Genomic DNA, 18,104 nt, shown 5'->3' with positions numbered 1-18,104 from the left:
AAAGCACGTTATTCCAACCATTTAGGAATGTTAGGTGATTTATGCCCTTTATGGATTAAAACCAGACTCTGCATCAACTATGTAATTTTCCATGGGAGTTTTGCCATGGATCCCACTCCGGCATGCCACAGTCCAGGTGTTAGTCCCCTTGAAACAACTTTTAAATCACTATTGTGGTCAGAAAGAGTCCCTGTGGGTTTTAAAATTCGCCTGCCCATTGAAGTCAATGGCGGTTGGCCCGGTTCGCGAACCTTTGTGGAAGTTCGCGTTCGCGGTTCGCGAACTGAACATTTTATGTTCGCAACATCACTACTCCTCACTTCACTGTACCTGAGCAGCAACTGACTAGACTTAGCTCCTCCCAGATATATATGGGAGCAATTTAGAGGGATCCCATTGGCCAGATAAGTCACAAGTTCACCTTGCATACTCCCATTAACAACAAAGGCCTTAGCAACAGTTTTTAAAGACACAAATACCTCAAAAGATAAACCAATACATAACCTTATGAATTCCCAAAGTCCTTAGGAGTGCAGGCCCATGGGGACACTGAAGCAGCAGCCGCCACACAGGGTAGGCAGGAACACAGAATAAGCAGTATTCTGTACTGGGCCATCACAGTAGTTTTGCAACAGCTGGAGGCACACAGGTTGGGAAACATTAAGATAGGTAACAGACCCTAACTCAGTATTTCCCTACCAATGTGCCTCCAGCTGTTGTAAAACTACAACTCCCAGAATGCACTGACAGCCGAAAAGCATGCTGGAAGTTGTATATATGCAACAGCTGGAGGGTCACAGTTTGCAGACCACTGTGTACTGGTCTCCAAACTCTGACTCTCCAGATGTTGCAAAACTACAACTCCCAGCATGCCCAGACTGTCCAGGCATGCTGGGAGTTGTAGTTCTGCAACATCTGAAGGGCAAGATGTTGCAGAACTACAACACCCAGCATGCCTGACTGTCTGGGCATGCTGGGAATTGCTGTTTTACAACATCTGGAGGGCCACAGTTTGGAGACCACTATATAGTGGTCTCTAAACTGTGGCCCTCAAGATGTTGCAAAACTACAACTCCCAGCATTCCTGACCGACCAATCGCAGGAGATAGGAGGAGGTGGCACCCCTGCCGCGTCACTTCTATCCTCCAGGGTGGGGAAAAGCTGTGATTTGCTGGTCAGAATTGACCAGCGAATCACGGCACTCGCCAACAAGGGGGGGGCGGTCCCAGGACCCTCCTAGGCGATGGCCTGATAGATGGCTGATGGCTGGTGATAGATATAAGTAGTCATCATGTTCCGATCACTGCCTCGTGCTCGGAACTCAACTTGTTGGGGACGGAGGGCGCATGGATACGCCCTCGCGTCTTACCACTTTAGGATGGAGAGCGTACCTGTACGCCTCCGCAATTCCGTGCACCGCAGCTCGCTGGGCGGTGATCGGAACGGGATGCCGGCTGAAATAACTCAGCAGGCATCCTGTGCCAATGCCACTGGCAATTTGCGGCGTTTCCGGGTCATAAAGGTCTCCGGTGACCCGGAAAATAAGTGGGATCGGGGGTGTCCAAGACACCTCCGGTCCCCCTGAAGGGATAGGGTGTTAGGTGTCAGGGGTGCCACCCCTCCTATCCCTGCTATTGGTGGGGCAGAAGCGACCAACAAATAGCAGATCGGGGGCGGGGGGGTTAAAGTTTGGTTCCCCCACTCTGCTCACCCACGGTAATCCGGGCAGAGCAGGGGAACCGTAGGTGACCGGCGCTGGAGGATACTTACCATCGGTGGGCGGCGATGACGTGCGGCTTGCTCCCTGCTACAGACTACGGAAGCCGTTAGGTTGCCTAGCAACTGTTACGCCGAGCGTTCCGGGTCCCCGCTCCTCCAAGGAGCGCTCGCAGCGTTCTCCTGTTCGCAGCGCCCCGGTCAGACCCGCTGACCAGGAGCGCTGCGATAATGTCCCTAGCCGGGATGCGATTCGCGATGCAGGATGCGCCCACTCGCGGTGCGCATCCCGACCCGCTTACCAGGCTCGTTACCCGTCTGTGCTGTCCCGACGGCTCTCTGCGATTTAAAGGGCCAGTGCGCCACTGATTGGCGCATGGTTTTAATTAGTGTGTTCACCTGTGCACTTCCCTATATTACCTCACTTCCCCTTCACTTCCTTGCCGGATCTTGTTGCCATTGTGCCAGTGAAAGCGTTCCTTGTGTATCCCCAGCCAGTGTTCCAGACCTCTTGCAGTTGCCCCTGACTACGATCCTTGCTGCCTGCCCTGACCTTCTGCTACGTCCGACCTTGCTCTTGCCTTATCCCTTGTACCGCGCCTATCTCAGCAGTCAGAGAGGTTGAGCCATTGCCGGTGGATTCGACCTGGTTGCTACCGCCGCTGCAAGACCATCGTGCTTTGCGGCGGGCTCTGGTGAAGACCAGTAGCAACTTAGAACCGGTCCGCCGGCACGGTCCACGCCAATCCCTCTCTGACACAGAGGATCCACCTCCAGCCTGCCGAATCCTGACAGCAACATCTGGAGGGCTACGGTTTGAGATCACTATACAGCCCTCCAGATGTTGCAAAACTACAACTCCCAGCATGCTCAGACAGCTGTTTGCTGTTTGGACATGCTGGGATTTGTAGTTTTGCAACAGCTGGAGGGCTGCAGTTTGAAGATCACTGTGCAGTGATCTCTAAACTTTGGCCCTCTAGATCTTGCAAAACTACAACTCCCAGCATTCCCAAACAGCTGTCTTGGCATGCTGGGAGTTGTAATTCCATACCTCTAGCTGTTGAATAACTACATCTCCCAGCATGCCCTTCGGCGATCAGTACATGCTGGGAGTTGTAGTTTTGCAACAGCTGGAGGCACACTGGTTGGAAAATACTGAGTTAGGTAACAGAACCTAACTGAAGGTTTTCCAACCAGTGTGCCTCCAGCTGTTGCAAAACTACAACTCCCAGCATGCAAGGTCTTTCAGTACATGCTGGGAGTTGTAGTTTTGAAATAGCTGGAGGTCCCCCCCCCCATGTGAATGTACAGGATACATTCACACGGGCAGGTTTACAGTGAGTTTTCTGCTTCAAGTTTGAGCTGCAGCAAATTTTCTGCCACAGCGCAAACTCCTAGCAGGAAACTCTTCGTAAACTGCTGCCAGTGCGAATGTATCCTAAAAACACTACACTACACTAACACATAATAAAGGGTAAAACACTACATATACACTGCCTTACACTGTCCCCCCAATAAAAATGAAAAACGTATCGTACGGCAGTGTTTCCAAAACGGAGTCTCCAGCTGTTGCAAAACAACAGCTCCTAGCATTTCCGGACAGCCACTGACTGTCCAGGCATGCTGGGAGTTTAGCATCAGCTGGAGGCACCCTGTTTGGGAATCACTGGCAAAGAATACCCCTATGTCCACCACTATGCAATCCCTAATTCAGTCTTCAAATGCACATGGCGCTCTCTCACTTCGGAGCCTTGTCGTATTTCAAGGAAACAGTTTAGGGCCATATATGGGATATTTCCTTACTCAGGACCAATTGTGTTAGAAATTTTGGGGGGCTTTTTCTCCTTTTACCCCTTATAAAAAGGAAAAGTTGGGGTCTACAGCAGCCTGTTAGTGTAAAAAAAATTAAAAAAAACATTACATTAACATGCTGGTGTTGCCCCATACTGTCTATTTTCACAAGAGGTAAAAGGAAAAATAGACCCCCAAAATTTGTAACGCAATTTCTCCTGAGTACAGAAATACCCCATATGTGGGCATAAAATGCTCTGCGGGCGAACAACAGGGCTCAGGATAGAGCACTATGTACATTTGAGGCCTAAATTGGTGATTTGCACAGGGGTGGCTGATTGTGACATAAATGCAAAAAAAATGAATACCCACGTGTGACCCCATTTGGAAACTACACCCCTCAAAGAACGTAACAAGGGGTATAGTGAGCCTTAACACCCCACAGGTGTTTGACGAATTTTCGTTAAAGTTGGATGGGAAAATGAAGAAAACATTTTTTTTTTCACTAAAATGCTGGTGCTGGGTGCACAGTACACTGTTCCAAAGATATGTCAAACACCAGTGGGGTTTAAATGCTCACTGCACCCCCTATTAAATTCTGCGAGGTGTGTAGTTTCCAAAATGGGGTCACATGTGGGGGAATCCACTCTTCTGACACCACTGGGGGCTTTGTAAACGCACATGGCCCCTGACTTCCATTCCAAATTATTCTCTCTCTAAAAGCTCAATGGCGCTCCTCCTCTTCTGAGCATTGTAGTGCGCCAGCAGAGCACCTCACATCCACACATGGGGTATTTCCATACTCTGAAGAAATGGGGTTACAAATTTTGGGGGGCATTTTCTCCTATTACCCCTAGTAAAAAATGCTATATTTGGGGAAAAAACAGCATTTTAGTGTATTTTTTTTATTTTTTTTATTTACACATCTGGCTTTAGCAAAAACTCGACAAATATCTGTGGGGTGTTAAGGCTCACTGTACCCCTTGTTAAGTTCCTTTAGGGGTGTAGTTTCCATAGGGTCTTCCTAAATGCGACATGCCCGCCAAAAACCATTTCAGCAAAATTTGCTTTCCAAAAGCCAAATGTGACTCCTTCTCTTCTGAGCATTGTAGTTTGTCCCCAACAGGTTAAAGTGTTACTGTCAATTTTTAAAAATGCTTAAATCAGTGTAGTAATGTGTCCTAAGATATGTATGCATAATAATATGCATGTGTTAATATGTAAAATACCTTTTTATTTATGTACCGCATTTATCGGGGTATACCACGCACCGGCCTATAACACGCACTCTCATTTTACCAAGGATATTTGGGTAAAAAAAGTTTTTTACCCAAATATCCTTGGTAAAATGAGGGTGTGTGTGCATGTGTATATCCCGATACACTGTTCTGACCCCGCAGAAGCCCCCAGGAAAGGCAGGGGGAGAGAGGCCGTCACTGCCCGCTTCTCTCCCCCTGCCTTTCCTGGGGTCTAGAGCCCTGCTGCCGCCAATTCTCTCTCCCTAGCTATCGGCGCCGCTGCCCCATTGCCGGCGCCGCTGCCCCATTGCCTCCCCCATCCCCGGTTTTATGATTACCTGTTGCCGGGGTCGGGTCCGCGCTGGTTCTGGCTCCGGTGTGGCGTCTATGCGTCGTTGCTATTCACTGCGCTACGCAATGACGAGTGATTAATAATGTGGTAAAAAAAGCTATTACGAATAATTGGTACATCTTACAAGAAGATGCTGATATAGCCGAAATTACTACTGAGAAACCCATTATTGCATATAGAAAAAATAAAACAATTGGGAACTTGTTGAGAAAGAAAAAGAACGCATCTGAATCAAATTGGCTGTCTGAATTACGACCAAAAGGGAACTTTTGTTGTGGTTCTTGCTCCTTTTGTTCAATTAATATGAAAGGTAGATTTTTGGAATTAGCAGGTAATAAAATTACTGTGAGACAATGTATTACATGCAGGTCCTATCATGTGATTTACGCACTGGTTTGTAAATGTAATTTATTTTACATTGGGAAGACGAAAAGGCCCCTATTCCACAGAATCCATGAGCATGTTCGATCCCTCAGGACCGGCATCGGAGCCACTAGATTTATACAGCACATCAATGAAGTTCATTCTAAAGAAAAACATGGATTCCGGTTTGCCGGTCTTGAGAGGATAGAACACGGATATGCTGGAAAAACTAAAGAAAATATTCTATTAATAAATGAAACAAAATGGATCCTATGTTTAGAAGTAATGGGACCTCTAGGTCTTAATGAACGCACGCAGCTCAGTGCTTTATTATTATAACCTTATTTGTATCACACAGTTGTTTTTAACATATTTTAATTGCACTTACCTGTTGTTCGGATGGATTCTATGGCAACAAAGGGGAGGGTTATTTAAATGTGTTTCGGGCTGAATGACGATGTGGGCCAGTTAAAGCATATCGTGCAAAACGGCACAGTAGCCCCGAAAGAACATCCCTTTGTATACCGTCCGCCGTGTCCTGCACTGTCTGTACCCTTCATGGAACAATAAAGAAGTTTTGAAGTATACGTATTTGGTGAGTTGCCCTGGCTTTTTCTCTACATTTGTGAAGATTTGCATTGGACTGTGCTATATCCAGTGAGCACAACCTGACGTGGTCTAGCCAACAGAGGTAGTGATTCACAGGTGCGTGTGATTAGGCGAGCTGTGCCGAGTAATCTTTCTACTATTGTGAAGTTGGGCGGATGATGTGGCATTTAGTCCAAGTCATTTCTTTTACATTTTATTTTTTTACTTAAATATCCCTGTTAAAATGGGGGTGCGTGTTATACGGCAGTGCGTGTTATATGCCATTAAATACGGTATTTATATATATATATAGATATATATGTATATATATATATATATATATATATATAGATATATATATATATAGACACAGACCTCAAGATATAGAATTGATTGAAGACTAGAGATATCATTGGTTGTACATAAAATAAATAATTTTATTGTATGCTAATTATTAAAAAGATATATTACACTAAAGTCTGAACAGGGCCCTTGTCGCAGACTTATAACATACAGGGAGTGAACTATAAAAATAAGTATGATATATAAAAATATAAAATAAAAATAAAAAATGCATATATAATCACCATATGAATTGGTATCCTGACACCAAAGTCCGTCTGTGTCCTTATGGTAAAAACCCGTCTGCGTGAATGTCAGACAATGCTTCTGTGTAGGTTGGCACGGGATGTACCCGGCCACAATGATGAATATTACCTGCAGTCACAAGTCCTCTGGATGGGCCCTCAGGACGGTAAGGGACATTTCTCCGCTCGTGGCTTAGTTGCACTGAGATGCCGGCTGACTGGCACGGATCTGTGTCCGGCCCAATATTGGGAGCTGAGATCAGGCGGCAGAGAGGGTGTAAGTGCTTGCGGAGAGCCAATGCGATACTTTGTATCAGTGTCCTCGTGCTGGATATAGTATTATAAGCTCGCTCTTCCTCACACAGTGGTACCCAAATATGGGGGTTCCAGCGCAAAAATACTCTATGATTACTGTATGGACATATATTGACTAATTTATGGTGTCAGGATACCATTTTCTATGGTGATTATATATTCATTTTTTCATTTTACATTTGTATATTTTATATTATTTATTTTATGTTCAACCAACAGGGGTGTTGCTGGGGGGGGGGTAACGGGCTATAGCCCCAGGTCTCAGGTCGGAGTTTTTCTTTTTTTTTCTTAAATTTTTTTTAAAAATATTAACGCCGCTGCTTTAAGACAGCAGTGGCTTACACCAGACCCAAAGTCCCACGAGATCGGGCAGCTGCCGAGGCTGTTGGGAGCAGAAGTTCCCTGAGCAGGCACGCATGCCTGCTCCTAGCCTGCAACTGTCGGTGTAATTAAATTTATTGCGTCCTGGACAAATCACACCAGCGCCAAGTGAGGGCAAGGAGTGATGGCCAGCGTATTCAGCGCTCTCTCCGACCTGATCCCCAGACCCTGATGAGTGGTGGTGATCTCCAGGTGATGGCATGATAGAGGTGTCATGTGGGTATGTATTATAGATGTATGCATGACAGATGTATGTATGCATGTATGATAGATGTGTGTGTGTATGTATAATAGATGTATGCATGCATGTATATATGTATGATAGATGTTTGTATGATATATGTTTGTATGTATAATAGATGCATGTAAGTATGTATGATAGATGTGTGTATGTATGATAGATGTATTCATGCATGTATGGTAGATGTGTGCATGCATGATAGATGTATGTATGCATGTAAGATGTATGCAAGTTTGTATGATAGATGTATGCAAGTATGAATGTAGGATAGATGTATGTATGATGTGTGTACGCAATGATATATGTATGTATGATAGGTGTGTGTATGTATTTGTGTATGACTGTCTGTCATACATACACCAGCCATAAACACATCTATCATGCATCATCTGGAGGAGGAGGACAGAGGAATCTGGAGGAGGAAAGAGGAGCCGGGGGAAAGACTAAGGGGTTTGGATGAAGCAGACAGAGGAGTCTGGAGGTGGCGGACAGAGGGCTCAGGAGGAGGTGGGGGCAGAGGAATCTGCAGGAGGAGAACAAAGAGGTCTGGAGGAGGAGAACAGAGGGGTCTAGAGGAGGAGGCAGACAAAGGGGTCTGGGCAAGGGGGCAGGGACAGAACGGTCTGGAGATGTAGGACAGTGCAGGGGTGGGATTCAACCGAAATAAATAAAAAAACAGTGTGTGGCAGTATTATTATTATTATTATTATTATGGGTACAGTGTGTGGCAGAGGGGAGAGTTTCTGGCAGGGTTATATTCAGGAGCAAAGAGTATGGCATGGTTAAAGGGGTAGTCCAGTGGTGAAAAACGTATCCCTTATCCTAAGGATAGGGGATAAGTTTAAGATCGCGGGGGTCTGACTGCTGGGGGCCCCCCGCGATCTCTTTGTATGGGTGCCAGGCTCGCTTGCCAGATAGTGGGTGTCGACCACCGCACGAAGCGGCGGCCGACACGCCCCCTCAATACATCACTATGGCAGAGTCGGAGATTGCCGAAGGCAGAGCTCGGGCTCTGCCATAGAGTTGTATTGAGGGAGCGTGTCAGCCGCCACGTTCTGCGGTGGTCAACACGCCCCCTTCCTGTGGGCTGTCGGTGCCCCGTACAAGAGATCGTGGGGGGTCCGACCGCTGGAAGCCCCCCCGCAATCTCCTGTACTGGACCCTGACAGCCCACAGGAAGGGGGCGTGTTGACCACGGCACGAAGTGGTGGCCGACACGCCCCCTCAATACATCGCTATGGCAGAGCCGGAGATTGCCGAAGGCAGAGCTCCGGCTCTGCCATAGAGTTGTATTGAGGGAGTGTGTCAGCCGCCACTTTGTGCGGTGGTCAACATATAAACATATCTACTTTTGTAGGGCTCGGGTTGGGGTTATTTTATAAATTGTTTATTTTTAACTTTCTTTAGACAGGATCCGTGCAGAATACATAGCCATCTATGAGGACGGCAATATACCCGTAGAACCTCCTGCAGTATATATTCCGGCTGGATATTCCTCAGTGTGAACCTAGCCTTTTATTTTCTATAAAGAAGATTTTTAACAGTGATGTTCAGATCGCTCTTATAATACACTGCACTGCTATTAAAGTGCAGTGTATTACGCCCTAAAGTAAACTTGTAAACTCTTCGGTCAGTCGATTCTATTCTATTAAATATTGGAAAAGGGGATTCCTACAAATGAAAAACAGAGTTTGGGGAGCATAAATGATCCTAATCTCTGTACCTGAGATATGGTTGTGTTATAAAAGAAGCTGTCTATAGACGATATACTTATAAACAACACATATATCTTCATGTATAAGGTAGAGACTATCACATCTCTGCAGGTCTAGATGTTACATCTAGCCTGATTGTTATCAGTAATTAATATAAATATTAATTACCTGTCTCGTGGTTCCTTTCTTGCAGCTGACGGGGGTATGTGTCACGTTCAACCTCTCACCGGTCATCAGTCACCTATAAAAAGACACAGGTATGATAACATGTTCCTGATACATGCTACAGACGCTTATATATATAACACTCTAGGGACAGAACTACTTATCTCAGGAATTATGAAACTGCATCCGAAAAGGAACAAAACATTTCAATAATTTTTGTAAATGTTTTATGCCTCTAAACATTATACTGAAGGTGTTTAATATCTTTTGGTTTTGTTTTCTATAAATATATATATTTTGCAGGTGTAGGGGTTGATGGTTTTATAAATTGTTCGTTGTTTATTATTAACTTTGTTTAGATGTAATCTGCGCAGAATACATTGCCATCTATGAGGATGGCAATGATCCAGTGGAATTTTCATCCATAATTATTCTGGATTAATATTCTTGAGTGTGAACATAGCCCTTAAATTTTTTTAAAGAGAACAATTAAGAGTGATCTTCTGATCGCTCATATATTACACTGCACTGGAATTAAAGTGCAGTGTATTATGCTTTTCAGCATTATGTTTACAGGCTATGAATTGTCATGGCTTTAGTCAGTTTTTATTTTTTTGTTTTGATGAGACAGGATGGGGACATGATGAGACAGGGGGAAATGATAGTGGGGGGAGGAACTAAATGCTTAATGAGACAGGGGGAAATGATGAGGGAGGGGGAAATGATGGGGGGATGATGAGACAGGTTGGGGGGATGATGAGACAGGGGGAAATGATGGGGGATGATGAGACAGGTTGGGGGGATGATGAGACATGGGGAAATGATGAGGGGGGGAATTATGGGGGACATGATGAAACAGGGTGGGGGATGATGAGACAGGGGAAAATGATAGTGCGGGGAGGAACTAAATGCTTAATGAGACAGGGAGAAATGATGAGGGAAGGGGAAATGATGGGGGATGATGAGACAGGTTGGGGGGATGATGAGACAGGGGGAAATGATGAGGGGGGAATGATGGGGGGCATGATCAGACAGGGTGGGGGGATGATGACAGGGGAATGATGGGGGGACATGATGAGACAGGGTGGGGGCATGATGAGACAGGGGGAAATGATGAGGGGGGGGAATGATGGGGGACATGATGAGACAGGGTGGGTGATGATGAGACAGGGGGAAATGATAGTGGGGGGAGGCACTAAATGCTTAATGTCTGTATGGCTAATGGTGGTCTATGACAGGGGGAAATGATGAGACATGGGGGGGATGATGAGACATGGGGGGTGGCGATGAGAGGGGTAAGTGTGGCACAGGGACTGATAAAAGGGAAGGAATGATGTGGCACTGGAGGGGACGGGACCAAACTGATGTGTGGAAGAAAACGAAGATGGGTGGATGATGTGGCATTTAGTCCAGGTCATTTATTTTCCATTTTATTTAAATTTCTGTGTTAAAATGGGGGTGCGTGTTATACGCCAGTGCATGTTATACGCCGATTAATATGGTATATATATATATATATATATATATAGAAACAGACCTCAAGGTATAGAATTGATTGAAGACTAGAGATAACATTGGTTGTACATAAAATAAATAATTTTATTGTATGCTAATTATTAAAAAGATATATTACACTAAAGTCTGAACAGGGCCCTTGTCGCAGACTTATAACATACAGGGAGTGAACTATAAAAATAAGTATGATATATAAAAATATAAAATAAAAATAAAAAATGGATATATAATCACCAAATGAATTGGTATCCTGACACCAAAGTCCGTCTGTGTCCTTATGGTAAAAACCCGTCTGCGTGAATGTCAGACAATGCTTCTGTGTAGGTTGGCACGGGATGTACCCGGCCACAATGATGAATATTACCTGCAGTCACAAGTCCTCTGGATGGGCCCTCAGGACGGTAAGGGACATTTCTCAGCTCGTGGCTTAGTTGCACTGAGATGCCGGCTGACTGGCACGGATCTGCGTCCGGCCCAATATTGGGAGCTGAGATCAGGCGGCAGATAGGGTGTAAGTGCTTGCGGAGAGCCAATGCGATACTTTGTATCAGGGTCCTCGTGCTGGAGATAGTATTATAAGCTCGCTCTTCCTCACACAGTGGTACCCAAATATGGGGGTTCCAGCGCAAAAATACTCTATGATTACTGTATGGACATATACTGACTAATTTATGGTGTCAGGATACCATTTTCTATGGTGATTATATATTCATTTTTTCATTTTACATTTGTATATTTTATATTATTTATTGTAGGTTCAACCAACAGGGGTGTTGCTGGGGGGGGGGGGGGTAGGGGGGGGGGGTAACAGGCTATAGCCCCAGGTCTCAGGTCGGAGTTTTTCTATTTTTTTCTTAAATTTTTTTAAAAAATATTAACGCCGCTGCTTTAAGACAGCAGTGGCTTACACCAGACCCAAAGTCCCACGAGATCGGGCAGCTGCCGAGGCTGTTGGGAGCAGAAGTTCCCTGAGCAGGCACGCATGCCTGCTCCTACCCTGCAACTGTCGGTGTAATAAAATTTATTGCGTCCTGGACAAATCACACCAGCGCCAAGTGAGGGCAAGGAGTGATGGCCAGCGTATTCAGCGCTCTCTCCGACCTGATCCCCAGACCCTGATGAGTGGTGGTGATCTCCAGGTGATGGCATGATAGAGGTGTCATGTGGGTATGTATTATAGATGTATGCATGACAGATGCATGTATGCATGTATGATAGATGTGTGTGTATGTATAATAGATGTATGCATGCATGTATATATGTATGATAGATGTTTGTATGATATATGTTTGTATGTATAATAGATGCATGTAAGTATGTATGATAGATGTGTGTATGTATGATAGATGTATTCATGCATGTATGGTAGATGTGTGCATGCATGATAGATGTATGTATGCATGTAAGATGTATGCAAGTTTGTATGATAGATGTATGCAAGTATGAATGTAGGATAGATGTATGTATGATGTGTGTACGCAATGATATATGTATGTATGATAGGTGTGCGTATGTATTTGTGTATGACTGTCTGTCATACATACACCAGCCATAAACACATCTATCATGCATCATCTGGAGGAGGAGGACAGAGGAATTTGGAGGAGGAATGAGGAGCCGGGGGAAAGACTAAGGGGTTTGGATGAAGCAGATAGAGGAGTCTGGAGGTGGCGGACAGAGGGGTCAGGAGGAGGTGGGGCAGAGGAATCTGCAGGAGGAGAACAAAGAGGTCTGGAGGAGGAGAACAGAGGGGTCTAGAGGAGGAGGCAGACAAAGGGGTCTGGGCAAGGGGGGCAGGGACAGAACGGTCTGGAGATGTAGGACAGTGCAGGGGTGGGATTCAACCGAAATAAATAAAAAAACAGTGTGTGGCAGTATTATTATTATTATTATGGGTACAGTGTGTGGCAGAGGGCACAGTTTCTGGCAGGGTTATATTCAGGAGTAAAGAGTATGGCATGGTTGAAGGGGTAGTCCAGTGGTGAAAAACGTATCCCTTATCCTAAGGATAGGGGATAAGTTTAAGATCGCGGGGGTCTGACTGCTGGGGGCCCCCCGCGATCTCTTTGTATGGGTGCCAGGCTCGCTTGCCAGATAGTGGGTGTCGACCACCGCACGAAGCGGCGGCCGACACGCCCCCTCAATACATCACTATGGCAGAGTCGGAGATTGCCGAAGGCAGAGCTCGGGCTCTGCCATAGAGTTGTATTGAGGGAGCGTGTCAGCCGCCACGTTATGCGGTAGTCAACACGCCCCCTTCCTGCGGGCTGTCGGTGCCCCGTACAAGAGATCGTGGGGGGTCCGACCGCTGGAAGCCCCCCCGCAATCTCCTGTACGGGACCCTGACAGCCCACAGGAAGGGGGCGTGTTGACCACGGCACGAAGTGGTGGCCGACACGCCCCCTCAATACATTGCTATGGCAGAGCCGGAGATTGCCGAAGGCAGAGCTCCGGCTCTGCCATAGAGTTGTATTGAGGGAGTGTGTCAGCCGCCACTTTGTGCGGTGGTCAACATATAAACATATATACTTTTGTAGGGCTCGGGTTGGGGTTATTTTATAAATTGTTTATTTTTAACTTTCTTTAGACAGGATCCGTGCAGAATACATTGCCATCTATGAGGACGGCAATATACCCGTAGAACCTCCTGCAGTATATATTCCGGCTGGATATTCCTCAGTGTGAACCTAGCCTTTTATTTTCTATAAAGAAGATTTTTAACAGTGATGTTCAGATCGCTCTTATAATACACTGCACTGCTATTAAAGTGCAGTGTATTACGCCCTAAAGTAAACTTGTAAACTCTTCGGTCAGTCGATTCTATTCTATTAAATATTGGAAAAGGGGATTCCTACAAATGAAAAACAGAGTTTGGGGATCATAAATGATCCTAATCTCTGTACCTGAGATATGGTTGTGTTATAAAAGAAGCTGTCTATAGACGATATACTTATAAACAACACATATATCTTCATGTATAAGGTAGAGACTATCACATCTCTGCAGGTCTAGATGTTACATCTAGCCTGATTGTTATCAGTAATTAATATAAATATTAATTACCTGTCTCGTGGTTCCTTTCTTGCAGCTGACGGGGGTATGTGTCACGTTCAACCTCTCACCGGGCATCAGTCACCTATAAAAAGACACAGGTATGATAACATGTTCCTGATACATGCTACAGACGCTTATATATATAACACTCTAGGGACAGAACTACTTATCTCAGGAATTATGAAACTGCATCCGAAAAGGAACAAAACATTTCAATAATTTTTGTAAATGTTTTATGCCTCTAAACATTATACTGAAGGTGTTTAATATCTTTTGGTTTTGTTTTCTATAAATATATATATTTTGCAGGTGTAGGGGTTGATGGTTTTATAAATTGTTCGTTGTTTATTATTAACTTTGTTTAGATGTAATCTGTGCAGAATACATTGCCATCTATGAGGATGGCAATGATCCAGTGGAATTTTCATCCAAAATTATTCTGGATTAATATTCTTGAGTGTGAACATAGCCCTTAAATTTTTTTAAAGAGAACAATTAAGAGTGATCTTCTGATCGCTCATATATTACACTGCACTGGAATTAAAGTGCAGTGTATTATGCTTTTCAGCATTATGTTTACAGGCTATGAATTGTCATGGCTTTAGTCAGTTTTTTATTTTTTTGTTTTGATGAGACAGGATGGGGACATGATGAGACAGGGGGAAATGATAGTGGGGGGAGGAACTAAATGCTTAATGAGACAGGGGGAAATGATGAGGGAGGGGGAAATGATGGGGGGATGATGAGACAGGTTGGGGGGATGATGAGACAGGGGGAAATGATGGGGGATGATGAGACAGGTTGGGGGGGGTGATGAGACAGGGGGAAATGATGAGGGGGGGAATGATGGGGGATATGATGAAACAGGGTGGGGGATGATGAGACAGGGGAAAATGATAGTGCGGGAAGGAACTAAATGCTTAATGAGACAGGGAGAAATGATGAGGGAGGGGGAAATGATGGGGGATGATGAGACAGGTTGGGGGGATGATGAGACAGGGGGAAATGATGAGGGGGGAATGATGGGGGGCATGATCAGACAGGGTGGGGGGATGATGACAGGGGAATGATGGGGGGACATGATGAGACAGGGTGGGGGCATGATGAGACAGGGGGAAATGATGAGGGGGGGGAATGATGGGGGACATGATGAGACAGGGTGGGTGATGATGAGACAGGGGGAAATGATAGTGGGGGGAGGCACTAAATGCTTAATGTCTGTATGGCTAATGGTGGTCTATGACAGGGGGAAATGATGAGACATGGGGGGGATGATGAGACATGGGGGGTGGCGATGAGAGGGGTAAATGTGGCACAGGGACTGATAAAAGGGAAGGAATGATGTGGCACTGGAGGGAACGGGACCAAACTGATGTGTGGAAGAAAACGAAGTTTGGGTGGATGATGTGGCATTTAGTCCAGGTCATTTATTTTACATTTTATTTTTTTACTTAAATTTCTGTGTTAAAATGGGGGTGCGTGTTATACGCCAGTGCATGTTATACGCCGATTAATATGGTGTATATACATATATATATATATATATATATATATATATATAGAAACAGACCTCAAGGTATAGAATTGATTGAAGACTAGAGATATCATTGGTTGTACATAAAATAAATAATTTTATTGTATGCTAATTATTAAAAAGATATATTACACTAAAGTCTGAACAGGGCCCTTGTCGCAGACTTATAACATACAGGGAGTGAACTATAAAAATAAGTATGATATATAAAAATATAAAATAAAAATAAAAAATGGATATATAATCACCAAATGAATTGGTATCCTGACACCAAAGTCCGTCTGTGTCCTTATGGTAAAAACCCGTCTGCGTGAATGTCAGACAATGCTTCTGTGTAGGTTGGCACGGGATGTACCCGGCCACAATGATGAATATTACCTGCAGTCGCAAGTCCTCTGGATGGGCCCTCAGGACGGTAAGGGACATTTCTCCGCTCGTGGCTTAGTTGCACTGAGATGCCGGCTGACTGGCACGGATCTGCGTCCGGCCCAATATTGGGAGCTGAGATCAGGCGGCAGAGAGGGCGTAAGTGCTTGCGGAGAGCCAATGCGATACTTTGTATCAGGGTCCTCGTGCTGGAGATAGTATTATAAGCTCGCTCTTCCTCACACAGTGGTACCCAAATATGGGGGTTCCAGCGCAAAAATACTCTATGATTACTGTATGGACATATATTGACTAATTTATGGTGTCAGGATACCATTTTCTATGGTGATTATATATTCATTTTTTCATTTTACATTTGTATATTTTATATTATTTATTTTATGTTCAACCAAAAGGGATGTTGCTGGGGGGGGGGGGGGGGGGGGGGTAGGGGGGGGGGGGTAACAGGCTATAGCCCCAGGTCTCAGGTCGGAGTTTTTCTTTTTTTTTCTTAAATTTAAAAAAAAAAATATTAACGCCGCTGCTTTAAGACAGCAGTGGCTTACACCAGACCCAAAGTCCCACGAGATCGGGCAGCTGCCGAGGCTGTTGGGAGCAGAAGTTCCCTGAGCAGGCACGCATGCCTGCTCCTACCCTGCAACTGTCGGTGTAATAAAATTTATTGCGTCCTGGACAAATCACACCAGCGCCAAGTGAGGGCAAGGAGTGATGGCCAGCGTATTCAGCGCTCTCTCCGACCTGATCCCCAGACCCTGATGAGTGGTGGTGATCTCCAGGTGATGGCATGATAGAGGTGTCATGTGGGTATGTATTATAGATGTATGCATGACAGATGCATGTATGCATGTATGATAGATGTGTGTGTATGTATAATAGATGTATGCATGCATGTATATATGTATGATAGATGTTTGTATGAAATATGTTTGTATGTATAATAGATGCATGTAAGTATGTATGATAGATGTGTGTATGTATGATAGATGTATTCATGCATGTATGGTAGATGTGTGCATGCATGATAGATGTATGTATGCATGTAAGATGTATGCAAGTTTGTATGATAGATGTATGCAAGTATGAATGTAGGATAGATGTATGTATGATGTGTGTACGCAATGATATATGTATGTATGATAGGTGTGCGTATGTATTTGTGTATGACTGTCTGTCATACATACACCAGCCATAAACACATCTATCATGCATCATCTGGAGGAGGAGGACAGAGGAATTTGGAGGAGGAATGAGGAGCCGGGGGAAAGACTAAGGGGTTTGGATGAAGCAGACAGAGGAGTCTGGAGGTGGCGGACAGAGGGGTCAGGAGGAGGTGGGGCAGAGGAATCTGCAGGAGGAGAACAAAGAGGTCTGGAGGAGGAGAACAGAGGGGTCTAGAGGAGGAGGCAGACAAAGGGGTCTGGGCAAGGGGGGCAGGGACAGAACGGTCTGGAGATGTAGGACAGTGCAGGGGTGGGATTCAACCGAAATAAATAAAAAAACAGTGTGTGGCAGTATTATTATTATTATTATGGGTACAGTGTGTGGCAGAGGGCACAGTTTCTGGCAGGGTTATATTCAGGAGTAAAGAGTATGGCATGGTTGAAGGGGTAGTCCAGTGGTGAAAAACGTATCCCTTATCCTAAGGATAGGGGATAAGTTTAGTCAGACCCCCGCGATCTCTTTGTATGGGTGCCAGGCTCGCTTGCCAGATAGTGGGTGTCGACCACCGCACGAAGCGGCGGCCGACACGCCCCCTCAATACATCACTATGGCAGAGTCGGAGATTGCCGAAGGCAGAGCTCGGGCTCTGCCATAGAGTTGTATTGAGGGAGCGTGTCAGCCGCCACGTTGTGCGGTAGTCAACACGCCCCCTTCCTGCGGGCTGTCGGTGCCCCGTACAAGAGATCGTGGGGGGTCCGACCGCTGGAAGCCCCCCCGCAATCTCCTGTACGGGACCCTGACAGCCCACAGGAAGGGGGCGTGTTGACCACGGCACGAAGTGGTGGCCGACACGCCCCCTCAATACATCGCTATGGCAGAGCCGGAGATTGCCGAAGGCAGAGCTCCGGCTCTGCCATAGAGTTGTATTGAGGGAGTGTGTCAGCCGCCACTTTGTGCGGTGGTCAACATATAAACATATATACTTTTGTAGGGCTCGGGTT

The 18,104-nt window shown here is 45.4% G+C and overlaps 2 protein-coding genes across 6 annotated transcripts in view; one reads left to right on the top strand and one right to left on the bottom strand.

Moving 5' to 3' along the window:
• EIF3L (eukaryotic translation initiation factor 3 subunit L) overlaps positions 1–18,104 on the top strand; it is a gene marked incomplete in the record, with an annotated part of 253,157 nt that overhangs the window by 39,748 nt on the left and 195,305 nt on the right.
• Positions 1–18,104, bottom strand: part of LOC130275703 (tigger transposable element-derived protein 1-like) — a 102,323-nt gene that overhangs the window by 83,624 nt on the left and 595 nt on the right. For 2 of the 5 annotated variants that reach the window (XM_056523966.1, XM_056523972.1), the window contains exons 2-3: positions 14,031–14,103; positions 5,849–6,014 (exon numbers count right to left, since the gene is read on the bottom strand). The gene's annotated coding sequence lies outside the window, so the exon portion shown is untranslated. Of the gene's footprint in view, positions 1–5,848; positions 6,015–9,455; positions 9,531–14,030; positions 14,104–18,104 lie in introns of those variants that run through there. The other 3 variants (XM_056523976.1, XM_056523978.1, XM_056523968.1) reach the window with 2 other exon arrangements.

Source organism: Hyla sarda, chromosome 6, assembly GCF_029499605.1.
Source record: "Hyla sarda isolate aHylSar1 chromosome 6, aHylSar1.hap1, whole genome shotgun sequence".
NCBI classification, from domain to species: Eukaryota; Metazoa; Chordata; class Amphibia; order Anura; family Hylidae; genus Hyla; species Hyla sarda.
This window is presented reverse-complemented; position numbering and strand designations above follow the sequence as displayed.